This window comes from Nycticebus coucang, chromosome 1, assembly GCF_027406575.1.
Source record: "Nycticebus coucang isolate mNycCou1 chromosome 1, mNycCou1.pri, whole genome shotgun sequence".
Lineage (NCBI taxonomy): Eukaryota > Metazoa > Chordata > Mammalia > Primates > Lorisidae > Nycticebus > Nycticebus coucang.
The window spans coordinates 95479514-95499760 of NC_069780.1; the positions used below are offsets into that span (position 1 = coordinate 95479514).

Sequence of the window (20247 nt, forward strand, 5' to 3'; positions counted from 1 at the left end):
TATTGGAAAAAGCTAAGACTAAGATGAAACGTTAGGATAAGGAATGAGTAACTTTGGAATTCTTGCTTAAGGCTTATGCTGTAAAGTTTTGTTAAGGACCTGCATGAAGCCCAATGCCAGCTAATGTGGTTAGCTCCAGAGGGGAGAGGTCTGCCTGATGTCTTCTTGTATGTGGCACTGTGGGTCAATGAAAAAAGAAAATCTTCTTGAGAGGAAAGTTGGAGAAGGCAGGTTGGTTAATCAAGGAGCTCATTGTGCATTTGCTTTGAAACCTTTCCCATTCTACTGTCTTCTTTTGGCTCCCTTTCAAAAAAAATCATAGTGCTCACTTCGGCAGCACATATACTAAAATTGGAATGATATATCCTGGGCAAGGATGACTCGCATATTCGTGAAGAGTTCCATATTTTTTTAAAAAAGCAGAATTTTGTCGTGTTTTGTTTTGTTTTATACTTTTTTTTTATTTCCACCACTATGCATTATGTTTATTGGGGAGGGTCAAATACAACACTTAATTATATTTAATATCTCACTAAACCATAGGTTCTTCCCAAAGTAGAAGGCAGTCTGGACTTGACCTAGAAATATTCTCATCACCTAAAGATCCTGAACTTGGATCAAGAGATAGTAATTGGATAGGATTTTATGATTTCCTTCCTTGGAAAGGAAATGAGTAGATTTCAGAGGTAAAATTAACACATGCATTACATTTCATGAGGGCATTTTTTGAAATCCTTATGTTGAAGAAGAAGAATTGGGCAGGTGAGGTATCTCACACTTGTAATCCCAGGACTCTGGGAAGCCAAGGAGAGTGGATTGCTTGATCTCAGGAGTTCCAAACCAGCCTGAGCAAGAATGAGACCTTGTCTCTACTAAAAATAGAAAAACCAGCTGGGCATGGTGGTGGGTACCTATAGTCCCAGCTACTCTGGAGGTTGAAGCAAGAGTATCACTTGAGCCCAGGAGTTTGAGGTTGCTGTTAGCTATGATGTCACCAGGTACTCTACCCAGGTTGACAGAATGAGACTCAGTTTCAAAAAAAAAAAGGAAAAGAATGATTGATGTATGTGTGGGAACTAGATGAGTGGACTACTGTGACTGTCTATTGTTTCTGCCTGTTTTACCATCAGCTTAGGCTAATAATTACTTTAGCAACAAGCAAACCCAGTGACCAGTGGCTTACAGCAACAAAGGCTCATTTCCTACCTACCCCACCTTTCTGTCAATTGTGTCTGACTTTACCCCATCAGCTCACCTGGTACATCACAGTAGGACAAAGAAGCATGGCAGAGCACACTTAACTCTTTAAATGCCCATGTGGAAATGACATATACCATGCCTGCTCACATGTCATCTGTCAAAGGAATTCCTAAGGTGATTCTGACTACAGTGGGGTGGGGGTAGATTATATCCCTGTGAAAAAAAAGCATCTTAGAGAAGGCACTGAACAAAGCCAGGGCTTTCCATTCCTCTGGCCAAAGCAAATCTAATAAAATTTAATTCCTGGAAGGAGAATTCTTTTTCTGTTGGAGGTGCTAAGATGATAGCCTGGAAGCCCGGAGCTCTCTAAGCCATCTAGAAATGAAGTCATATTAGAAGCAAATAAAAATTTAGAGGCTAAGCAGGTAAGCTGAGTCCTACACTGTCATATCTGTTGTGAACCAGTGCAGGGAAGGAGAAAGAACCAGAGTGGAATTGGTGGGGACTGAGAAAAATACAGCATAAGAGAAGAGATGGAAACAAAGGATGGGATCAGGAGGACTGACTGAGCTGATGGCTATAGCCAGCCCCAAAACACAAAATCAGCTTTATTTTATAGTATCTGTACAGGGTTGCCCAGGGGGAAGTAACATAGATAATATGGGAAAATAGCATAAACAAAAGACATAGTTTTGGTCTTACAGTACAATAGGAAAATGTAAATTATTTTAATAAAGACAAATCATCTTGTTAATGGTTTCTACTCAACTCATTAACATATGACAAGAAGTAAGAAGGGAGAGGTCATGAGGATCTCTGAGTAGTTAACAAAACAAAGGAAGAACTATGTGACTTAGTGGTTTCTACTCAACTTTGTTAGCATATGACAAGGAGAAAGAAGGGAGCTATCTCAAGGATCTCTGCATAGTTAACTAGACAAACAAAGGGCTATGTGACTTCTGGCAGAGGGAGCATGAAGAAAGGAATATGGCTGTTTTGGGAACAGAGGAGAAGCAGTTGGGGGCTTATTCTCTGAATGTTCCCCAGGCTGTAAGGGCCCTGCCGTCTCACAACCCACTCTCCACACCATCCACCTGTCCCATACCAGCAAGAAAAGGTCTAAAATGGAAATTCATGAATATGTACGCAACAAACAGCTCTGAAGGCCATTCCAGAGTAAGATTTCCAAAATTGCTTTGAGGGGTGGACTAGGCACTGGCATCAGTGCACAGCTTCCCAAGGGTAGGACCTGGAAGGTGACCAAAGTAATATTCAGCAATGAGGTAGGTCGCACTTTTTCTAGAATGAGTTTATGAGCTTAATTGTCCCACCTTGTATGTAAGTCTGTATTGTTTTCTTAAGCCGAACAATCTAGGTTTCTATTATACTTGGAATAAATGTTCTCACAGGGATCCTCAAACTGTGGCCCGCAGGCCACATGAGGCGGTGTTATTGTATTTGTTCCTGTTTTGTTTTTTTACTTCAAAATAAGATATGTGCAGTGTACATAGGAATTTGTTCAGAGTTTTTTTTTTTTAAACTATAGTCTGGCCCTCCAATGGTCTGAGGGACAGTGAATTGGCCCCCTGTTTAAAAAGTTTGAGGACTCCTGGCTTTAACTATGCACTATGTAAATGGTTCTACATACTTTGGTAAGGGTGAGTCACACTTTTGGTAACAAGCTCTCTAGCTATCAATTCAAAGAGAAAAATCTAATTAGTATACTGTACTGTTGTATTGAGAGAGGATAGTGGAGAAGGGTGAGGTCTAGAACAGGTCTTTTCAAGGAGACCAAAAGGATACACATGCAGGGTCCTCTCCATGGTGATCAGCTCTTGGGAATTTGTAAACTTAACTTCCTGAAACTTGGAAATTTCCAAGTTCTGTGAAATCCTGTAGTTCTGTAGGGACAGGAATAGCATCTCCCACTTGATTCAAACTGGCCAATGAGAAGGGTACCTGTGGGGTGGAACTTTTTGACTGTCAATAAAAAGGGAAAGACCAAGGCAGTTGGGGAGTGCAGCCATTTGGAATTCTTCTATGCTGTAAGCTCCTGGCTGGTGAATAAAGCCCTTCCTCTTATAAATGTGGTGTTTGGGTGCTCTTTCTCTCCATTGGGCCTTGTCTTCCTGCAACAGTATTGTTACCATATTACATCTACACTATGGGAACTTGCCCAATGTTATGTCAAATACAATTAAAAAAAAAAAAATCAGTAACATCATATGACCCAACCCAATGCAATTCATGGTACTACATGATAAAACCACTTGCTCAGTAGTTATAGATTTTCTGAGAGTAAATTCCTGCCATGGGACATCTAGAGAGTTTGCTCCGCAAACCAGCAATATCAACATCATGAGAATTTGTTGTGAATGCTGAGTCTTAGGCTCCACCCTGATCTACTAAATCAGAATGTCCACTTTGGCAGGATGCTCAGGTGATGTATTTATTTATTTGTTTATTTTTGAACATTGAAATGTAAGAGATATCCACACAGAAGACACTATGGGCACATGGTAAATAAAGCCTCCACATCACCCCTATCATTACCATATTAAAATATTTTTATGATGTTGTACAACATTTCTCATTATAACTTGATGGCATAATGTCAAGTAATTCTAGAAGGGGTGAAAAAATAATCCTAGATAAATCTTTGGAAGCAGTTGAGATTTGAGATTATATAATCCAGGAAAATACACACACACATACACACACACATACACACACATATATATTTGTTTTTTGGTTTTTTTTTTGAGACAGAGTCTCACTCTGTCACCCTGGATAGAGTGCCATGGTGTTATCAGAGCTCATGGAAACCTAAAACTCTTGGGGACAAATGATCCTCCTGCCTCAGCCTCCCAAGTAGCTGGGACTATAGGTGCCTGCCACCATGTCTGGCTAGTTTTTCTATTTTTAGTACAGACAGGGTCTCACTCTTGCTCAGGCTAGTCTGGAACTCCTGAGCTTAAGCAATCCACTTACCTCTGCCTCCCCAAGTGTTGGGATTACAGGTGTGGAGCCATTGTACCTAGCCAATCCAGGAATATATTGACCAACTATGCTTCATGTTCCATTATTGGAATGGTAGTGATGGGTGAGTTACTTATATGCTATGGCTCAAGGTCTGATTTTTCACATGTGTCTGCCTCCTGAGGGTTCATGTTATCAGGTGGCATACAGAGTTAGTCACTGCTACAGATACTGGCATACTGGGAGCTTGTCAAAAAGTCATGTAAAAAATTAAAAAATATCAACCTCCAGCATAAATGGGTTAATAATAGTGTTGATGTGATTCTGCAGACCAAAGCAACTGGTAAAATCAACTGATTATTAACTCTCCACCATTGTCCCTTATACCATCAGGCAAAAAGGGGACCCAAAAACCTCATTCAAGGAAAGTGGGGCCACTCTCAGTTGACTTCACCTGGGGGTGATCATCCCCTTGCAGAGAAATATGAACGGGTACCCTGGGCTTGTGGCCCACTGTGACCCCCAGCCCATCAGCTGGTCAAGCCAATCTGGAGACATTGGACTGGGAAGTGGGGACTGACTCAGCTTTCATGCTTCCTCAGACCAGGCTACTGGCCATTTCCCATCCAGGGTTTGCCATCTTTCCTGCTTTTTGTTCCCTCTCACCAACCCAAGATGAGAATTTTCATGCCAGATTATAAGAACAGACTGCACCAAGGAGAGAGCCAACCTCAGCCTTGAATTCAAATGCATCTGTCAGTGGAATGAGTTCTGTTCTTAGTTCAATGTTGAGAAAACTTTTTCCGCTAAGGAGAAAACTAATCAGAGAGCAGCAGTTAAGTTTTTCAAGGGTCAGGGACATACCCTGTTTCCCCGAAAATAAGACATCCTCCAAAAATAAGATCTACTTACAGGAAAGATAAGACGTCCCCTGAAAATAAGACCTAGCGCATCTTTGGGAGCACACCTTAAAATAAGACACTGTCTTATTTTCGGGGAAACAGGGTAGTAGTCATCCTGGGGAGTGTCAGTGTGTCATGTTGTCCACTGTGAGTGTTTCACCTCCCTATTAATCAGAGGGTTGATTACGTCTCTAGTCCATGGGGAGTAGGGTGTGTGAGCATAGCCTGCCTGCTTTCCTGTAGAGTTCTCGAGCACTAAGCACCATATAGTGGCTGTACTGAGGGTGACAAGTGAGACTCTGTTTCAAAAACAAATAAATAAATAAACAAAAAACAAATAGTGGCATAAAGCATCTGGCAAAAAATATCATTAAAAAATAATTAGATTTTTAAAAACTCCCTGCTTCAGCTCCTGGGTTGAATTTGCGATTGGGGAGCTTTTTATATACAAACATAAGCCCCTGATTAGTTAGTGAAGGTTACACTGGGGTCTATTTTATCTGGTGTGAGTAAACATTTCGAGCTCTTTAATTTAAAATCAGAAAAAATAATATTTCTTCTTTTCTGTTGCTGCTGCTTCTGACTTATATTAGAGAATTAACTTCAATATCTCTGTCCTTACAAGAGGAGATGGCACTAGAGATGCTTATTGTTCTGCATTAGAATTTATTTCTTTATTGGGACTAAATAATACAGGATGTCCCAAAGTTGTCCCTAAATGTTACCATATACAATTTTACAAAGAGGTAGACAACACGGAGAGAGTATTTTGTAACTGTTTTGTAGAATTTTGTAATGAGTATTTTGTAAATAAAGGTACGTGTGGCCTTAATTCCCCATTTTCTCTATGTATGGTGACATCGGGGGGCCACTTTGGGGTCGCCCTGTAAAATGGAAATTACTACTGTTCATCTATTTTCTTCACCATTAGTATGAATGAGTCTTGGGGGTTTATACTTAGATCTTTCTACCAACACAACTGAAAATTAGAAGGACCAAAGTCCAGGAGCTCGACATGTGTGCCCTGTGTACACAGCTCCTTTCCTGTCTCTGCCCTCCTGGATGCCAAGTCAGGTCATGTGACTCTGCTCCCTGCAAACCATCCCAGATGTGGATGGTCAAAGTGGCTCAAGATGAGCAATATTTGGGGTCATATTAACTTAATATTCTTAAATTTTGTAACAAACCACTTAGTCTTTATTTATATAATGAAGGATTTTTTTTTTTTTTTCTGTATGGTTAGTTCTAGTCAACATTTGTTCCAAATATCTGTAGATTCCTAGACTGGAGGGCTGGATCCAAGAAAGTGGTATTCCTTTTCTTAACTAAATTAATACACGCATTTGGACAAGGTCATCTGAAGACACAGGAAACGCATGGGAATAAAGGAATATACAGTATAGGGCAAGAAGCGTGTGAGGAAACACTTTATGATTTATTGAAATAATCTTATTTTTTAGAAATCAAACACACATTGATTACAATAGCATCTATCCTTTCTTCTTTCCTCCTCTCTATAAATTTTGTTCATTCTTTTTTCTTTTTCCTAGAGAATACTGAGAAAGTAGTATAAAAAAGTAACTTGAAATGTCCATAGATTAATGCTCTGGCACAAATCCTAGGGCTTTAAGAAATAATTATTCTCATGGGGCTAACACATTAAAAGAAAAAAAACATACATTATTACCTATTCAGAAAAATATGCGTGTCCATTCTCCATTAAAAATGTAATCTTAAAAAAAATGGATGTCCTATTGAGACATTTATTAAGTATTTACTGTATGCTGCACCTCTGCTACTTGCATTATTATTTTTTTAAGACAAGAGTCTCACTCTGTCACCCTGGGTAGAGTGCTGAGGCATGATCGCTCACAGCAACCTCAAAATCCTGGGCTCAAGTGATCCTCCTGCCTCAGCCTCCCAAATAGTTAGGACTATAGGCACCTGCCACAACACCTGGCTAGTTTTGCTATTTTTAGTAGAGACAGGGTCTCACTCTTGCTCAGGCTGGTCTCAAACTCTGGAGCTCAAGAGATCCACCTGCCTTGGCCTCCCTGAGTGCTGGGATTATAAGTGTGAGCCACCACATCCCAGTCTGCTACAAGCATCTTTCCCATTCACCTCAGTTAAAATTGGTACCATCCTTTAGGCATGCTGAAAAGTAAACTGAGGCACTGTAAGACTAGAAGAGTTTATTTCTGTGAAAAGCAATTCATGAATCAGGAGCTCCAAACCAGAAGTGTTTCAGGAGCGTCCCTGAAAAAAAAAACAAGGCTGAATTTGGAAGTAAAACTAAGAAAATATTTGGTTACAGTTGTACAGTTGCCTTATTTGGTCTGTCCTGTTGGAAAGTCCTTACTTATATAATTATAAGTTAGTTGACTTCTTCAGATTGGTAAATCTTAAATCCTATTTGCTTTTAAAATGGGCATTTATAAGAAATAGCTCTAGTTAAATTTCACTTAAGTTTGCAAACCAAGCAAAGCAAGGTTAAGGTCACTTATGAAGCTGAACTAGCTGTGTCTGCTCCAGTTTCCCCCACATTAATTTGCCTTAGTAGGTGTTACTTTTCCATTGAGGGAAGAGGGTCTCGGGGAAAAAGTTCCATTGAGGAGGTAACCATGATAGTGTTATGTGCTTTTCCAGATGGAGAAAATAAAGAAAGGCTTTCAAAGCAACAGATTAAGGAAAGTGAAGCAAAAAATAAAATAAAATAAAAAAAACATAAAGAGATTCAAAAGGGAAAAGCAGAGATTCAAATGGAGAACTCTGATGCTGAAGACTTTTGTCTCTGCCAGGAACCTCTTCATTTCTTAAAGGCAAAGAGTTGCGTGTATTTCTCTTTACTCGATCTATAGGAACGAGCACAGTATCCGGCATTTTCTCAATAAATCCTGTGCATTTCACCTTTTAAACATACATCATTAGTCACCTTGCTCCTTTCAACCCCCATTTCTGATATCCTAGGTCATTCCCTTATGTGATAATTGCCAAAGCAATTTTCATGTCTCTTATTCTTTTTTCCTTTTTAAAAAATTTCAGTTAATTTGAGGGTACAAAGAATTAATTTACAATGTTTGCATCTGTAAAGTAGAGTCCTTGTTGTACTTTCATCCTGCACCCAAGAGGTATTCCATATACCCTCACATTGTGCCCCGTAAGGAGGAGCTCACCTCTCTCTTTCTCTCTGCTCCTTCCTCCTCCCCCATCTTGAAATGATTTGATTTTCTCTCACGTGAGTGTGTGTTAGATCATTTACTGGGCTTCATATTAGTATTGAATACATTGGTACTTACTACTCCATTCTTGTGATACTTTACTAAGAAGAATATGCTTCAACTCCATCCAGGTTAATACAAAAGATGTAAAGTTTCCATCTTTTTGTGGCTGAATGGTATTCCATGGTATACATGGAATGGTATACATGATATACAATTTGTTAATCAACTCCTAGATTGTTGGTGATTGTAAACTGAGCTGCAATAAACAATCTAGTGCAGATGTCCTTATAATAAAATAATTGTTTTTCTTCTAGTAATGGGATTGTAGGATCAAATGGGAAGTCTAATTTGAGTTCTTTGAGGATTCTCCATACTTCTTTCCCAAAAGGCTGTATTAGTTTGCAGTCCCACCAGCAGTTTGAAAGTGTTCCATTCTCTCCACATCTGCCCTAGCATCTGCGGGACTTTGTGACTTTGTGATGTGGGCTATTGTCACTGGCGTTAGATAATATCTTATGGTGGTTTTGATTTTCATTTCTCTGATGATTAGGACAATAAGCATTTTTTTCATGTGATTGTTGACCATTCATGTTTCTTCTTCAGAGAAGATTCTCTGTTCGTGTCTCTTGCCCAGTGATAGATGGTATTTTTAGTTCTTTTTTTGTTGTTGTTGATTAATTTGGCTGCTAAAGAGATGTCTCCAGATTGCCATCTTGCTGAAAGGGCACTTTTATTTTTCTACTTTCAATCTATCTTCTGAGTGATTCATCCCTTGACTAGATCTTCGTTCCCTCTTCAGATTATAAACTTTACAATAGACCCATGAAGAAGCTACTTGCCATTCCCTGAATACATAATGCAAATTCTGTGATAATACTTCTCCATGACAATATCCTTTTTTTCTGTTTGCTGAAGTGACCTTATGTATCTGAAAAAAATACCTGACTTTTTCTTCAAGAATCATGTCAAGGTTACTTCTATGGCATTGTTTTGAATCTACCCAGAATTGGCAGCTCTTACTTTTATGCTAGTTTTGGGTCTTGTATAAATATTGTTATAGCAGATGTTACAGTGTATTGTAATGATCTGAACTTAGATCTCTTTTTCCCACTAAACCAGAAGTTTCTGGTGTCAAGGGCGTCTTATTTGGCACTGTATACTTAGAACACATGCACCTAGGCTCAATAAATGTTGCTGAATGAATTTGCCTTGAACAAATGAATGGATACTCCACGTTTGAGCAACAAGATATTAACAAGAGCCAAAAAAACATTGTTCCCCTATTAGAGGTTATATTCCATGACAAAGAAGCTTATCCATAGACAGAGCATGAATTCACACAACCGTGAGTCCCTGGGCATGCTGGGGATAGCAGTGGGGCACCACGTGTCTTGGGAAAATGTGAGCAGGATTACAAAAGCACACAGATTACATCACATTGTCTAAACACATGAATATTGCTGTGGAATGGTATGGTTAGGTCAAGAAAAAAGAGTTCATTTATGGGGTACAATGAACTCTGTTTTCTTGACCTAACCATGCCCCATAAATGCATTAACGTACACATTTACGATTTAATAAAAAAATTGTTTCAAAAAAAAAAAAGAAAACAGAATTCATATGGAAAAAAAAATCTAAAAATAATAGCCTGAGAAGTTATGACTCTTCTCTCTAAGACATAATCAGCTCAGAAAGATATTGTTTAATCTGAATAATCTTAGAATAACCTCATTCAAGTTGAGTAGAACATCAGGGTCCCTTGATTTTAGTTCCCCATGTAGGGCAGGGTTTCTACAGAAATACAGATCCAGAAGTTTAAGTGGAACACTTTCAGGGATCAATATGCCACTGCTGGAGGTGGAGGTACTCCCTGTTTTAGAGACAAACCATTTAATTTTTGACTATTCACATTGAGTTGAAATTCACCTTCTTCTGTTGATTCTGGTTCTTTTTCCTACAGCTACATAGGAATATAGCTACTTGCTTTTCCTGCATGAAAGCTATGAAATGATAGCTGTGTATTAGAACAGCTGTGTATTAGAACAGCTGTGTATTAGAACACACAGCTATCATTTCCCCCAAAGCTTCTTTTCCCCAAGATTAGAAACACTCCATTTCAGGCAGTAATCCTTCAGGTGATGTTTGTCTAATGCCTTCCAAAGGGTACATGCCAAGGTAGTGGCCAACTGTTGGCACTGAACCACAGATGGGCCTAAGCATTGAAGATGCTTCTCACTTGTTGTGTACAACACACTTCCTTACTGAAATAAAATGTTGTTTTATGTTCAATGAATAAATGGATCAAAATGCCATATGCTAGGATTTGTTGGTGGGCCAAGTAAGCCAGTCTTTGCTTCAAGAATCCCATGACCTGACTCAAACTAAAAATATTCTCTCAATAAATTGTAATATTTGCGTAAGTACTTGAACTGAGATATAAGCAAGTTATGGTCAAGTGACTAGTAATAATGTTAGGTTTTTAGACAATTAAAAAATCTATGCTTATGTCAGACAACTTGCTAATCTTATCAGAAGCACCCTGCTTCCAAACCAGTGCTATTTAAAAATCTAAATGTTTTGTTTTATTTCATATCTTTCCTAACTTCATCTTGTTGGTTTTGTTAGAAGGCCAAATAGCAAGGCCTTTTCAATCCCTATTCTATCATTGGGTAAGTTGGTTCTCCCCTATGAATCTCGTGGGTGGCAACTTTAAGTCCAATGCAACAGGGAGACTGGCTGTTCTGATTGTGAACAAAATGGTCTGTGTTCCGTTTTCCCAGCAGAAATATGTGTTGGGGAATTTGGCTAATGGGAATTGGTAAGACATATATTTAGAAAAGACAGTTTATTCCACCCTAGACAAATATAGATGCTTGGAATTCTATCTGCTATGACTCACAGAGAGAGTACAGGGATTTCTCCTCCCTAATGGCTGGTGGTGTTAGCTCTTGGCAAGTGGTGAAGGCAGGGCCTGGGAAACAACCAAAGGGTAGCAAAGGATAACTTTTTAAAATGCCAATTTCTGACCACCAAAAACCAGATTGCAAGTTGGAAGGCCCCCTTGGCTCCAGCCCCCAATGTAACATATAATGTACTTAAAATAATTAACTTTCTTTACATCTTTGTTTGAATTCATGCTGCTGGGAAACCCTTCCCTGACGACCCTACGTAAATAGTAATAGCCCTGACTTTGTAATTTCTCTGACCCTTGTCCTGCACTGTTTCTCAGGGCTCTTATCACTGTTGGGAACACTGTGTATTTCCTATACTTTCATATGCAGTGGCTTATAAGTTCCTTGCAAGCCGGGGCTTTGGTTTATTGACTACAGTGCCCCAGCTGCTGTGAACAGGGCCTGGTACTCACACACTTTCAATTAATATCTGCTCAATAAATATTTGTTGAATAAATTGAGTGAATCTGAAATAAAATGGTTGTAAATTATTCATGCACGTAGTTGGCAGATTTAAAAAACATTGACTGATAGAAACAACAGAGAAAGTCATGTTTATTTCATCCTTCCTAGAAAGATAAGATTAATTGTACAAAGAATTTTGAGCTTCTCTACATAAAAGAACTTCCTATGTATGTGTGATGCTATGTAGCCATGTGAAGAAAAGGGTTTTGAGATAATCACAGCTGATCATTACCAAGTACTAAGTATTTTGTTATTAAGGATAGATTTTACTTTATTGTGCATCTCATTTATACTGAAAGAGGGGCCCAGTCATTTGTCAAAAGCCAGAGCTCACCTTGCAACACTTAATCACAAGTAATTAGCAAAGAAACAAATGTTTTTTTTTCTTTCATGAAAGAAAGTCATGACAGGATCGCCACCCAAGTAGAGGAATTGGTGCCCAGGTGAGGTGTTTATAGTCCTAGAGTGAGTATAAGGCATAACCACAATGGCTCTGCTTACAACAGTGACCACCAAAGAGACACCCAGATATTTCTACTCCTTACCTTTCTTTCAGATCCAATTTGCTGAGAAAATCAGCCATGTTTTTGAAGCTGTTGGTATTCCCTAACCGCTGGGACAAGTTATGTTTTCCCCATCACATTCGTCACTCTATCAACAGAGATTTTACAATCCAAACGAGAGAGTTTCAGGAAGAAAAGTTTGCCCTTCTCTCTTGCTGGCAATTTTATTAAGGCAGATAAACTACAAAGCTTGCTCTCCAGACCCTATCTGATTTCAGAAAATCACACCAAAGTAATTTTCACCCAGGAGTCACCACGAGGAAGCAAAGGGATTATCTGTAAACCAGACACAGGTTATAGGCAAGGGACAGATAACAGAAAAGGTATAGTGGTTTGGGCCCTCTGAGAAGCTTCTTCGGTTTCACCCGGGCTAAGTTGCCTGCTTTTGGCAGTGACTTTGGACTGCTGAGCTGGTGGGAAGCACTGGAGAGCTTTCCATGTTGCGCCTCTAGTGGGCAGTGTGAGTATTGACGGCCTGGTCATACACGTTGCTGAAATGTTTGTGGTCTACACTAGAATTAAGATAGTACCTTTCTTCCTTTCTTCCGGGTACGGTGGCTCACGGCTGTAATCCCAGCACTGTGGGAGGCTGAGGCGGGAGAATTGCTTGAGCTCAGGATTTCAAGGCTTGTCAGAGCGAGAGTGAGACCCCGACTCAAGAAAAAAATTGAAAACCCAGCCAGTTGCCAAGGTGAGCACCTGTAATCCCTCATCCCAGCGGCTTTGGAGGCTGAGGCAGCAGGATGCCCACAGCCTGAGTTTGAGGTTGTGGTGAGCTACGATGCCATTGCACTCTGCTCAGGGCATTTTTCTTCTGTCTCAACCAAAAAAAAAAATAAATAAAAGATAGTATCTTTCTTATTGAAGGAACTCTCTCTGTCCCTACTCACATGTTGGCTTTCAGTACTGCTCACCTATAGGAGTAAAACGAATGATCAGAAGGCAGGGGAAATTTAACACTCAGCAAGGACACGAGGCACAGTTCCTAACACAATCTCTGGGTGTTGTCCTTGGAGGATTCTTTGCTATTAAGGATCCTTCTTCTTTATTGCTTTCAGCAGACTTCAAAAGTGTCTGATTTAGGAGGCCTTCAGAGTCCTCCCAACAGGGATCTCAGGTTCTGATCTTAGTTATGAAAAGGAATAAATCTAGGCTGGGATCCAATTAGAGTTCTGGTCAGAGTTAGCGCATTCAAAAAATCTGCACCAAAAGCTGTTGAATCTGTTTACATATAGGTAGAGCACAAACAAAAATAACACCCATTCTTATAGGACTTCATCCTCAGCTCTCTGTGTGGTTTGGAGTCATCCCATCTAGGAAAAGATTGGGTGCTCTTGCACATCCATTCACTATCACCTTCATCTAAGTAGAAGGTGTAGAGATGGTGATCAGATTCCCTGCTTTCTAGAAGAGCATTGCCATCCCAGGAGCTGTAAAGTGGACCTCATTCTGGTATCAGGACTCCAAACCTTGAGCTCTAGGCAGTCAGCCCAGAGCTCCAGATTACCCCAATGAAAGGTCGGTTGGAGAAACACGTGATCACAGCCACCTTTCTCTAAACATGAGTTTTCTCCCTTCACTGCAAAATTAAAAAAGCAATAACAGATGTAGTGAACATACTACTTAAACATAATAACTCTAAAGCTATTTGTTTAGTTATGAAGTAAAAACATTAAGTATATATTATATGGGAGGTATTGCGTGAACTTCCAGGAGTGAGTGATACCAATGTGGACTTAGCACACTTCCTTCTTCAAAAGTTTTAATTTTGAGGCCACATGTGGTGCCCCACTACTGTAATCTTGGTAGTCTGGAAGACCGAGGCAGGTGCATTGGCAAAGCTCAGAAGTTCAAATCCATCCTAAGCAAGAGTGAAACCCCATCTTTACTTAAAATAGAAAAACTAGCCAGGCATGGTGGCAGGTGCCTGCAGTCCCAGCTACTCAGGAGGCTGAGACAGGAGGATCACTTGTCCAAGAGTTTGAGGTTTCTTTGAGCTGTGATACCAGAGCACTCTACCTGGGGTGACAAAATAATACTCTGTCTGAAAAAAAAAAAAGCTTTAATTTTGTGTAGAGAAGATAAAACACAGAACCCAGAATTGCCAGAGTGATCTCTTATGCCATTGTGTCATTTCTCATCAAGATCTGAGCACCCTCAGTTCTTCCAGTGACAAGTTAGGCTCTTTGTCATGGTGTGGCAAATGACACCATCCACAGCCTGTCTAGCAGGGTCTGCCTCTCCCACACCACCTGCTTGGCACCTGACACTCTGGCATTTCTTCAGTATTTTGAGACAGTTGTTATTTTTATTGTCCCCTTCATCTAGAATGCCCTTCCCTCTTTTATCTGGACTACTTACACGTTGTTTAAAGATTGCCCTTCAGCCTCTTTCTAGAAGACTTTTCTTACATAATCTTGAACATTCGTTCTTCAAAGCTGCCATTGAACCATTACTTCCATCATTATACTATAGAATTTGTAGTAGGTTCAAAAGACACCTATAGCAGCAAGTCACCACCAGCACCTAGGGCAGATGCTTCTTGAGGACAATCAGCCTCTAGTGTCCTTCTGTTTTCTTAGCACAAATCCCAGTGCCCATTATCTTGGAGCTCTTAAAAATGTTATTAAATAGATTGATAAATGAAAAAATAATGATGGTATAAAATATTTAACAAAGCAGAAGGAAAAATGAGGCAGGAGAATCGCCTAAGCTGGAGAGCTGTAAGCTGTGACACCACGACACTCTACTGAGGGCGATAAAATAAGACTCTGTCTCTAAAAAAAAAAGGAAGAAGAAAGAGGATGCTACAATAGAAATGCAAGGGTGAGTGTTAAATGCCTTTAGAACGTTTGTAGTCAGCCAAGCCCAACGTACAGAGGCAGATCTCAACAGAGCCTTGGAGAATGGGTCAGATTCAGGAAGAGAGGGAAAGATTTTCAGAATGAAGATTCAACATGAATGAAAGCAGAGATGTCTGAAACAGTAGATTGAATAAAGGCCAAAAGATAAAGACAGGCAGAGTTAGGTTCCTTATGGGAAGTTAAAACTAAAGTGAAACAATTGGGGTCTTAATTTAGAAAGCCACAGGGGCCATTGAAAATTCTATAGTATAATGCTTGTTTGGGGGAGATAAACATTGCAGCAATGTGAAGGATGGTTTAAAATTCAGAAATCCAAGGAAGAAATTATAGTAGAACCTCCATAGTGGACTACCTCATTACACTGACCATCTCAAGTTGACTTACTTTACATAGACTGGACATGCACCATATCTATGTATCAGGTGGTAGGTCTAGATCCTTATGCTGACTACCTCCATATTGTTGACCAGTGTGTTGCTGTCTCTGGGGTGGTCAACTTACAGGGGTTCTACTGTATGTCAAAAAGAATGGTGCCACTGTGAAATCAGATAAGAACAGACAACAGACCACCTGTTGGCAAAGGAAGATTTGGAGGCTGAGCAGAGGAAGGAAAATACTACTGGCTGTTAGCAGAAGAGATCAAAGAAATTGAGGTCACAAGCAAAGTGGGAGAATGAGTCCCAGAAACTCACATTGACTTTTCCTCTAGGAAAAGAGAGAAAGAGGAGAAAGGAGGGGGAGAAAATTTTTGAGAAAATGGTTGAGTGTTGGAGACCCTCTGTTGTAAACCTGGGTGAAGATGTGATACTGATAATTCGTTTAGGATATTTTTGATATTTTCCTTTAAGGTAAGATGAGGCCTTGTGATGATTGTTAAGGAATGTGAAAGATGTGGTTTGGGTTTGAATGGAGTGGAAAAAGTCCAACACGGCGCCACAGGGAATAAAAAAAGGAGTCATGGTGCAGTGCTGCAGTGTAGGCATGACAAGGAGCCTGAGGCTGTGCTTGAAATAACATGGCATGAGCTTTTGTTTTGTTTTTGTGGAGGCAACTGCCATGGTTCCAGTTATCTACTGCTGAGTAGCAAACCACCCCAAATTTAGTGGCTTAGAACAATGATGATTTAATTATGTTCATAGTCTCTGGGTCCAAAGTCAGCACAAGGCGTGCCTGCTGATTCTTCTACTCTGTGTAGCATTACCCATGGTCATTTGGTGGTCTCAGCTGGTGGCTGGGAGGATCTGGTGTGACACCCATCTTAGTGTTTTACTCCTACATCTGGTTACTTGGCAGGGGTGGCTGGAAGCTTCACACACCCGAGTCCCTCTGTCTGTCCCTGTCCTCTAGAGACCTTTTTCATGGCCTCCTCATCTGAGCATTCAGACTTATACAAGGCTCATGGAAAGGACACAGCCTAGGACCAGAACCCACACAGAGACATGCCCAAGTGGTGGCAGAGCAGAGGGAGAGCCCATCTAGTGTCAAGGGTATCAAGGGCAGGACCTGCAGCCCAATTTCTATGGAAGGAATGGCACAGTATTTTTGGCTAGCTCTCACTTTTCCCATGGTGTACATCACTTTCTAACCCTTTTATTTTCTGTTTTCTCTCATTCCCCATCGGTTCCATAGATCAGGGAGGTTTTGTTTTGTTTATTTTTTTCCCTCAAATGCCTGATCATTCTTTAAGGCTGCCATTGAACCATTACTTCGGTTCCTTATCAGCAGCAAGTAGTGAGGAAGGCTGTGGCTTACACTCTGGGGGGCACAGGTATTGGTGTCTTTAGGAGACATTGTCCAGAGTGCAGGTGAATATATTTCTGTGGATTTCAAATCGAAGTCCTGCTTTAATGAACACTGCTGCATGTGAGAAGTTGCTAATTAATCACACCACTTGGTGGAGTCTTCACTTACTTTCCATGGAGTAGCTTTCAGGTTATGAATCTCCCCCCAAATTTTGTGGGGAAATGTGTCACCATCTTAGGGATGGCTCTAGGTCAGGATCTCAAAGGATTTGACCCCCAAATTTTAAGAAGCAGACTCAGAAAAAACTATGCACTGACTTTACCTTTGAAATATGAAATGTAAGATTTTCAAATACAAATACCAAAAAAAAAAAAAAAAGAAACACCCAAAATGGAGTGGGTGGGAGGCGGAAAACAATATAACACTTGTAATATTAACTAAGTCCACATATGTAGCAAGCAAATTGACGAAATCATCTTTAATGATTCCCTGGGAGCTGTTAAATTTGAGGTAGCTGGTGGCATGAGAACCCACAAGGATTTATAGGTGAAGTTATTCTAACCACAGAAAGAAGCCATAGCATTATGTCAAAGAATCAATCCAAAAAAAGTATTTTTAGATGTAGACTATAAAAAAGTAGGTTTCTCAATTAGTCAGTGCTTTAAAGCCTCCAGTGATTATAATGTGGTGTTTTGTTTTGTTTTTTTAATACCTTATATATATATATATGTTAAGTATGGAACTTGAGGTAAAATTACCATGCCATTATTTGAAAATACTTTCATATACTTTTATTTCCCCCTCTTCTATGAAAGATAGGAGATAATTTACAAAGTTTAATTGTACAAAGACACAATTGTTATAATAATCTTTAAAGATTTACAAAGATTATTGCCACATAAACCAAAATAATAGGTATATATATGGCCAGGTATTTTTTACAATTGAATAGTTTATAAATTGAAAGGTTATATAGGCATCAGGTCTAACATATGGCGAAATACAAAACATAGGTAATATCAACATAGGCTTTAAATAGTGTTAGAATATTGACATGCAGTTTTGTTGTTTCTCTGTTTTCTTAATTATTTATTTTATTTTATTTATTTATTTTTAAGACAGAGTCTTACACTGGGGAGAGTGCTGTGGTGACATCATAACTCACAACAACCTCAAACTTCTGGGCTCAAGTAATCCTCCTGTCTCACTTTTCTGAGTAGCTGGGACTACAGGCACCTGCCACCATGCTTGGCTAGTTTTTCTATTTTTAGTAGAGACGGGGTCTGGCTCTTGCTCAGGCTGGCCTTGAACTCCTGAGCTCAAGTGAGCCTCCCAGTTTAGCCAGAATGCTGGGATTACAGATGTAAACCACTGCACCCACCCCCTTATTTATTTTTATGTTTAATTTTTCTGATTTGGCAGATATCATTGTATATATTACATGATGTTTTGAAGTATACAAGATATGAAGATTAAGTTCACAAATTCATCCTAGGAAAAGTGCTACTTACCTCACTGCTGAATATCACTACGGTCGTCTTCAAAGTACTCCTCCTGGGAAGCTATGCACCAACACCAGCCACCAAAGCACATTTTCTAGGGTGATTTCATGAACTTACCTCCCTCACTTCATACAACAACAGCTATGATGGCTATTCCAGAAAAAGAGTTCCAGAATTGCCATGTGTGTGTGTGTGTGTGTATATATATATATATATATATATATATATATATATACATGTTCATATATATATGAGAGAGAGAGATAGTAGAATGGTTAAATCTAGCTGATTAATAATTGTATTACTTCAGGAAATTATCATTCTTGTGGTGAGAGCACTTATATCCAGCCTCTTTGCATTTTTCATGAATATAATAAATCATCATTAATGACAGTCCCATTGTTATTTAACACATGTACATCTTATGAATTTATTCTTCCTAACTGTAATTAGGTATCCTTTAACCAACCTCTCCCCATTCCTTTTCCATTTTCTTATTTATAAGCATAACTACCTAAACATTATCCCTACTAGACCGCCGGCACTCTGGGAGACTAAAGCAGGTAGATTGCTTGAGGTCAGGAGTTCAAGACCAGCCTGAGCAAGAGCGAGAACCCATCTCTACTAAAATTAGAAAAACTGGCTGGGCATTGTGGCAGCCCCTATAGTCCCAGCTACATGGAAGGCTAAGGTAGGAGGATGTCTTGACCCCAAAAGTTTGAGGTTGCTGTGAGCTATGATGACACAACACTCTACCAAGGGTGACAGAGTAAAATCCTGTCTCAAAAAGAAAAAAAAAAAATTGCTACTAAAATTTTTTGCCATGATCTAAATTTTAAGTGGGTGAAAAAGCTAGAATCTCAGAGCTAGCCAGATTTCTTTCTCAATGGCTGGGTTTATGTCAAAGGAACAACCATTACCTATGATCGTCCTTAGCTTCCTCCCAATCACATAGCTTTCATTCCTCATTTCAGCTTGCACATCAGATTCTAGCACCTGCTAAGTTCTATAGCCAAAGTAGGGAATGGACAAATATCAGAAAAATAGAAATCTGAAATAAATACTTTCACACTTTATAATCTGATTTATTCTGGGTCCCCAGTCTATAGGTCTAGTCCTATCTGTTTTCACCCTTCACTCAAACGTCACCACCTTAATACAGATCTTTATGGTTTAACCCCAAGATGACAAAAAAAAAAAGAAAAGAAAGAAAAGAAAAAGAAAGAAAGTAAATAAAAAAAGAAAAGAAAAGAAATCCTTTCTCTCAACTTCCTAATGAGATGATGGTTATTTTTTTTATTTAGAGTGCTGCCAAGGGATAAAACTCTTAAAATAGTCTATTTTTGTTCAGGTACCACTAGTGGTTTTTCATTGCTCAGTGAATCAATACTGTGCCTCTCTCATTTATCATACAAATGCATGGCTGACACCACCAGTTACACAAGAGTTAGGGAAAGTAAGGTCGGAATTTATGATTGATTAGTTCGTAAATAAGACCCAAACATAATACATAGGGAGACTTTTAAAATCTTTTGCTCCAGCTTAGAATTCAGGAACAAGGAATCTGCTATGCCAGGATACAATTTATCAGAGCAGAGTGAGTATGAGTCTCAGACATGGCACAGAGGTTAAGGAATGTGTAGTACTTCCTGGGTCACAGGAAGTTGCATCCAGGTAGAGATTGCTGTGTATGTAGACATGCTTAAAGGGGAAGCAGAATCCTTGTCCTAGATGGAATTGAGTTCCAGTTGCATTTCACTGTGATATCTTCAAATTTCTGATATCATACTGACCCATCTCTTCTTGGAACTTTTGCATTCATAGTGAATAATAGTCATATCATATGTTCTTAGTTTC

At 39.4% G+C, this 20247-nt stretch overlaps 1 pseudogene; it reads left to right on the forward strand.

Annotated features, from left to right (window-relative positions):
• The first annotated feature begins 321 nt into the window (after positions 1–321).
• On the forward strand, positions 322–411 carry LOC128592750 (uncharacterized; annotated as a pseudogene).
• The last annotated feature ends 19836 nt before the right edge of the window (positions 412–20247 follow it).